The sequence below is a fragment of the Bos javanicus genome, chromosome 7 (genome assembly GCF_032452875.1).
Source record: "Bos javanicus breed banteng chromosome 7, ARS-OSU_banteng_1.0, whole genome shotgun sequence".
Taxonomy (NCBI): Eukaryota; Metazoa; Chordata; class Mammalia; order Artiodactyla; family Bovidae; genus Bos; species Bos javanicus.
This window is the reverse complement of record NC_083874.1, coordinates 12805541-12812410: the sequence shown is the minus strand read 5'-3', so window position 1 is coordinate 12812410 and position 6870 is coordinate 12805541. Positions and strand designations below refer to the sequence as shown.

Sequence of the window (6870 nt, the reverse complement as noted above, 5' to 3'; positions counted from 1 at the left end):
AACAAAAAAAGACACCGGGATTTTTGGCCCCCAGAGAAGAATTTAATCCAGGGCCAGAGATGAGGCTTGATCACTCAGAGCTTTGTGTAATAAAGTTTTATTAAAGTATAAAGGAGATAGAGAAAGCTTCTGACATAGGCATCAGAAGGGGAGTACCCCCCTGTTAGTCTTCAGCTGGATGTTATATAGTCACTAGCAGTCTGTTCGGAGAAGGCAATGCACCCCACTCCAGTACTCTTGCCTGGAAAATCCCATGGACAGAGGAGCCTGGTAGGCTGCAGTCCATGGGGTTGCTAAGAGTCAGACACAACTGAGCGACTTCACTTTCACTTTTCATTTTCATACACTGGAGAAGGAAATGGCAACCCACTCCAGTGTTCTTGCCTGGAGAATCCCAGGGATGGGGAAGCCTGGTGGGCTGCTGTCTATGGGGTCGCACAGAGTCCAACATGACTGAAGCGACTTAGCAGCAGCAGCAGCAGCAGCAGTCTGTTAATGAAAGAAAGGAATGTCTTAAAACTCAGAATGGCACCAGGCCCCTCACCCATAAGATGCATTTGGGGATAATCTTGGCACCAAATGGTTCATCCTGAGCCATAAAATGATTAACTTGAATCTTGCAGAAGGACAGATTACCATACAAATAGTTTCACTTACATAGATTAGGGTAACAATATCTGAGTATAGCATACTGGTTTGTCAAGTAGGTTCTGACCCATTAGGCAGGATTGACTTGAAGACAAGAGTTTGGGGTAAATGCATAGCACATTAGCATAGCTTAAGACAAACATTTCCATTAAAAATGCATTGGTTATCTCAAGGTTTGAGAATAGTTAACTTCAGGTGAAACCAGGTGTCATTATGGCAACACAGTATTTTAAGAGAAACCTTTTAAATGTGTATAAAAAAGGGGGAAAAAATCGCTAGTTTGTTTCCTCCTGCCACTTAAGAGGGATAAAAATGTCTGACACTTGCAGGCTATTTCCTCCCTTTGGAGACCCCTGGCCTTCCTGCCTGTTACCCTCTCAGTAACACTTTCCCACACTGCTTACACTTATAAGGTCCAATTCCAGTGTGAGTGATCAAGTGCGCGTGAAGGCTTACAACAGCTCTAAAGGCTTTTCCGCATTCCTTACATTCATAAGGTTTTTCCCCAGTATGAATTCTTTGATGTTTCCGAAAAGAACTGGGACAACTGAAGGCATTACCACATGTTTTTCATTGGTAGGGTTTTTCTCCATTGTGATTTGTTTTATGTATTTGGAAACTTGTGTTAGAACTGAGTCTTACCACATGACTAACATTCATAGGATTTCTCTCCTGTGTGAACTCTTGTGTTTTGAAGGAGGGGTAATATCTGGAGGTTCTACCACATTGTTTACAGTCATAAGGTTTCTTTCTGGTATGAGTCTTTTCCTGTATTCAGAGTGAACTGAGACAACTGAATGCTTTACTGCATTTTCTACATTCATAGGATTTTTCTCCTGTGTGAGTCCTCTTTTGTGTTCGGAAAGCTTGATAATATCTATAGGCTTTTCCACAATGTTTACATTTATAAGATTTCTCCCCAGTGTGGGTTCTTTCATGTATCTGAAGTGAAGCTGAAAAACTATAAGTTTTCCCACAGCTTTTACACTTATAAGAGGCAAAGTTCTGAGCCATATGAAGGCTTTCCTACATTTCTTACATTTATAGGTTTTTTCCTCCACTGTAACTTATTTTAATGTTTTTTAAAACACTGCAGGTAACTAAAGGCTTTCCCACATACATTGCATTTATTCTCTCCATTTTCCTGATACTCATATGGCTTGTGTCCAATGTGACTTCTGGTGGACCTATTATGGGAAGAACGATGCATGAGATCTTTTCTACATACTTTGTGTCCCCGTGGTCTTACTCTGATAAGAGTTTTCTTGTTCGGATTGCGATTTGGAATAAGGTTGATGTTTTCTCCACAGGGACTATCCTCTTTACCTTCAGATTCCCCCTCCCCTCTGACTTCTGCAAAAAAACAAGAAGGAAGTATTAATGATCTCTTTGTTAATGATTTTATATTTATTAAAAATGCTTCAACTACACTTTTACAATTTATAGCAAAAGCATAGGTTTTTTTCTATCATGTGTGAATTGTTCAAAATTGAATATACCGAGTACTCCACAAGAGAACTCACCAAAATGGTGATATTTGCATATAGGGCTTATTAATACTGTTTACAAGTGAACTATTTTGCAAACACTGCGCATTATATTATATATAAGAAAGTAATTTAGTGAAAATTTTGAGGAGCAATACATTTGAAGCATGGGTTACCTTGTTTCTTTTTAAAATCTGGTACAATAACATAATTCTCATGTGAAATACTGCTTTCTCCTGTGAATGCCACTCACCTTAGTTTTCTCCCCTGATTTCTGTACTGATCTTCAATGTCATGATCTTCCCATGTTGTTCCTAAAATACACATAAAAATTATTCCAAAGTATTAGAAGTTATAGAAAAATCAGTAGACTCTAGTTCTACAATAAGCTGTGACAATACCTAATTTATTTACCAATGTCCTCCCTTTACACGTTCCACCTCTTAGAAAAATACTGATGGGCAGAAAACTTGTCCTTTGACAAGGTGAAGGTCAGTTGTCATCCTTACCTACTGAGGCCAGGTTCCTAAATGTTTCCCCCATCACATCTCTGTAGAGTTTCTTCTGTGAAAAATCCAGTAAAGCCCACTCTTCCAGGGTGAAGTTCACAGTCACATCCTCAAAGACCACTGAGTCCTAAAACATCCCAAATATGTGTACAATAGGATGAGTGAGACTGACAGCCCTGTACATCCATACTCCACTTATAGGAGGGTTACTTATGACTCTGTTATTTCCCATTTATTTTTTGACTTGTTCATCAGAAACTCTCTGTCCACGCTTGCTTCTTCATAAGTTTAACAGCATCATAAACATGTGAAAACTACTTACATAGTTTTACTGTGATCACATTACAAGTCTGTTTTATTTATTTTTGCCTACACTAAGGCGATGGCACCCCACTCCAGTACTCTTGCCTGGAAAATCCCATAGATGGAGGAGCCTGGAAGGCTGCAGACCATGGGATCGAAAAGAGTCGGACGCGACTGAGCAACTTCACTTTCATTTTTCCCTTTCATGCATTGGATAAGGACATGGCAACCCACTCCAGTGTTCTTGCCTGGAGAATCCCAGGGACGGAGGAGCCTGGTGGGCCGCCGTCTATGGGGTCACACAGAGTCGGACACAACTGAAGCGACTTAGCAGTAGCAGCAGCAAGTCTCCGTTGCTGTGTGGGCTTTTCTCTAGCTGTGGCAAGTGGGGGCTGCTCTCTAGTTGCAGTGCTCGGGCTTCTCACCGCGGTGGCTTCTCTTGTGGAGCCCCATTTCTAGGGCCATGGGCTTCAGTAGTTGCTGCACACGGGCTCAGCAGCGGTGGCACATGGGCTTAGCTGCTCCGAGGCATGTGGGATCTTCCCGCATCAGAGATCAAACTTGTGTCTCCTGCTTTGGCAGCCGGATTCTTTACCGCTGAGCCACCAGGGAAGCCCCGCATTACAAATCTATTGCTATCTAGTGGCAGGGTCCACAGTATGTTGAGAAATGACAGAAATGCTATACAAATGAAACAAATATTATCAATTCAAGATCACCCACTTCTTGAGAGAAAAACTCCTTCCTCTCCTTCTTTACTACCCACCATTTATACATTCCATGAGAGAGGCTCAAGTCTGCATGAGGGTAAAATGAATAAAAGCATAGCGTTCTATTCCCATCTCCAAATATGAGAGTTCAGGAGGCCTGTGGCATCCAACTTTTAACAAGATCCAGCTGGCCATTTTGTCCTAAAGTATTCCAAGCCCTTAGAAGTAATCAGATGCTGCCAACTTAGAATGAAAATATTCTTGCAGAAAAGCACAGCTTCTACTTTGTGTAATATTTATCACAAACCCAGTTCTTTCTTTTTCTCTCTGTTCAAGTTGACAGGTTAGAAAGTTATTTGTAACTTCAAGCTCAGACATGAGGAAGAAGGCATAAAAACTTAAGATTATAAACTCCCTATGTTTGTGTACATCAAGACTGTTTGCAGCCAATTTTTGGTACACACACAGAGATAACAACATACCAAAAAAGTGTTTTCCTACAGAACCACAGCAATCTCTCCTGGGGCCTGCTGACACTTTTCCAAAAGTCAGTGAGACTCCCCTGGTGGTCCAGTGGTTGAGAGTCTGTCTTCCAATGCAAGGGATGCGGGTTCAATCCCTGGTCAGGGAACTAGGATCCCACATGCTGCAAAGCAACTGGGCTCACACTGTAACTACTGAGCCTGTGTACTCCGGAGCCCAAACACCACAAGAGAGCCCATTCACCGCAACAAAGTGTCCCACATGACTCAACAAGGGCCTCTCATGCTGCATCTGAGACCCGATGCAGCCAAATTTTTTTTTAAGTTAAGAAGCTGAAGATTGCAAGGGAGCTTCTTCCAGTCCATAATGGTCAGATGGTGGATTTGTCCGTGATACATCATATAAAGGTGTCAGCAGTACTTTCCTCCAAAAGAACAAAAAATCATTTTCCATTCAGGAGGAAGCTGTTTCCTGAGTAGCCACTCTAGAGGCTGCCTTCCTACATACAGTTACATCCAAGCTCCCCTAGGGAGTAAAGAAGCATGACAGCTCAATCCCTGGGCTTCCCTGATGGCTCAGTGGTAAAGAATCCACCTGCAATGCAGGAGACATAGGAGACTTGGATTCAAACCCTGGGTCAGGAAAATCCCCTGGAGAAGGAAATGGCAACCCACTCCAGTATTCTTGCCTGGAAATCCCATGGACAGAGGAGCCTGGCAGGCTACAGTCCACCAGGTCACAAAGAGTTGGACACGACTGAGTGACTAAATGCAACACAGCAGCTAAATCCCTGAGCACAGGAATTCCTCAGCTGATGATATCACATGCTCCCAATAGACTATGAAAAGGTTTACTCCTCCAAAACAGGAATCTCCACATACTATGGAGTAACTAAGCCCGTGAGCCACAACTATGGAAGCCCATGCACCTAGATCCCATGCTCTGAAACGAGAGAAGCCACCACAGTGAGAAGCCTGTGCACTGCAATTAGAGAGTTGGTTCTCTGGTTCTCTGGCATGATTAATAAAACTGATAAATATCTTGTGATCATTACTAAGATAAGAGAGAGGACTTCTCAGGTGGTCCAGTAGGTTAAGAATCTGCCTGCCAATGCAAGGGACACAGGTTTGATCCCTGGTCTGGGAAGATTCCACATGCCACAGAGTAACTAAGCCCCTGCACCACAATTTCTGAAGCCTACGCACCCTTGAGCCTGTGCTCCACAACAAGAGAAGGCACTGCAATGAGAAGCCTGACCACTGCAACTAGACAGTAACCCCCATTTGCCACAACCACTTATGCAGCAATGTAGACCCGGTGCAGCCAAAAATAAATACATAAAATTTAAAAAAGAGAGACAGAAATTATAATGTAAGGCATCATGGGTAACCAGGAGGTATATGAGGTAGGTACTGAAGGCCCTGTGGTGTGCCTTTTGTAAGGCAAATTAAACAGCCTAGAGCCTTCTGTAGTAGGGGATTTCAGTTCAAGGTGGCCCAATTTGCAAGTAACAGCATATGCACTCCAATAAACTTGTAAACAAGGGATTTGTTGCCTCCAAAACACCAAAGAAATCTAGACAGTGTTGTGTGTGCTGAGAGGGACTACTGCTATTTCTTCATGGTATCAGGAAGGGGGAAGCCTTCTGTTTATTTATTTTTTTAATGCATCCATTAAAGGATGTCCAATGGCACCCCACTCCAGTACTCTTGCCTAGAAAATCCCATGGATGGAGGAGCCTGATAGGCTGCAGTCCATGGGGTCACTGAGGGTCAGACACAACTGAGCGACTTCCCTTTCACTTTTCACTTTCATGCATTGGAGAAGGAAATGGCAACCCACACCAGTGTTCTTGCCTGGAGAATCCCAGGGACAGGGGAGCCTGGTAGGCTGCCGTCCATGGGGTCACACAGAGTTGGACACGACTGAAGCGACTTAGCAGCAGCAGCAGGCCTCATATGTTTGTCTGTTTGTTTTTCTGGAGGAAGGAGCCCATAAATATTACCTATGGTCAGAAACCTGTCTGATTACCTGGCACTGCTGGTTATGAGAAAATAAAAAATATCAATATAAGTGAAGTTGCTTGAGGAAAGGCCTCATATGTTTGAAGCAATGCCCATCCACTTTTTAAAAACCCTCCTTTTTCAATATCGTATGTCCTAAATGTCAAATGAACTTCCTCAGAAGGGATGTCATTAATGGCACGGCACCCCTCTGCTCATGGCCCGAAGTGGATGCAGCACAGACCCTGCCCGCTGAGGCTGCGTGCTGTGGCAATGGTGCTGAGGTTCCCACAGGGTAACCAAGTAAAGCTATCCATGTCCCTTCAGAGGAGAAGGCCAAATGCAGATGAGGGGCTGCTGAAATAGACACTGAACAGAACAGACTTAGCCAAATCTGTGAAAGCAGAATGTTCAGCAGCTGCTGAGTGGATGGAGTCAGTCATTTCCAACAACGTTGGAGACTGGGAATAAGGGGTTTACTTGGTAGGACAACAGCCTCAAGACCATGGCATTCCGCTGTGAGGTGTCTGTAACTCTTTCTAGGCTTAAGAACAGGTCAAATGAGGCTGTTCAAAGTAGAAGCACTGGGGATAATTGCAAATTTATATAATCCCCAAATTAAAGGTTTCTAACAACAGTTTTCAATCCTCAAAGGCCCTTTTTAACTTGTACTGGACCATACCACTAATTTAACTAAGGCATAAGGACCATGGAATTTCATTTTGTG

At 43.2% G+C, this 6870-nt stretch overlaps 1 pseudogene; it reads right to left on the bottom strand.

The window, feature by feature from the left end:
• Positions 1 to 709: 709 nt before the first annotated feature.
• Positions 710 to 1973, bottom strand: LOC133250608 (zinc finger protein 709-like; annotated as a pseudogene).
• Positions 1974 to 6870: the final 4897 nt, after the last annotated feature.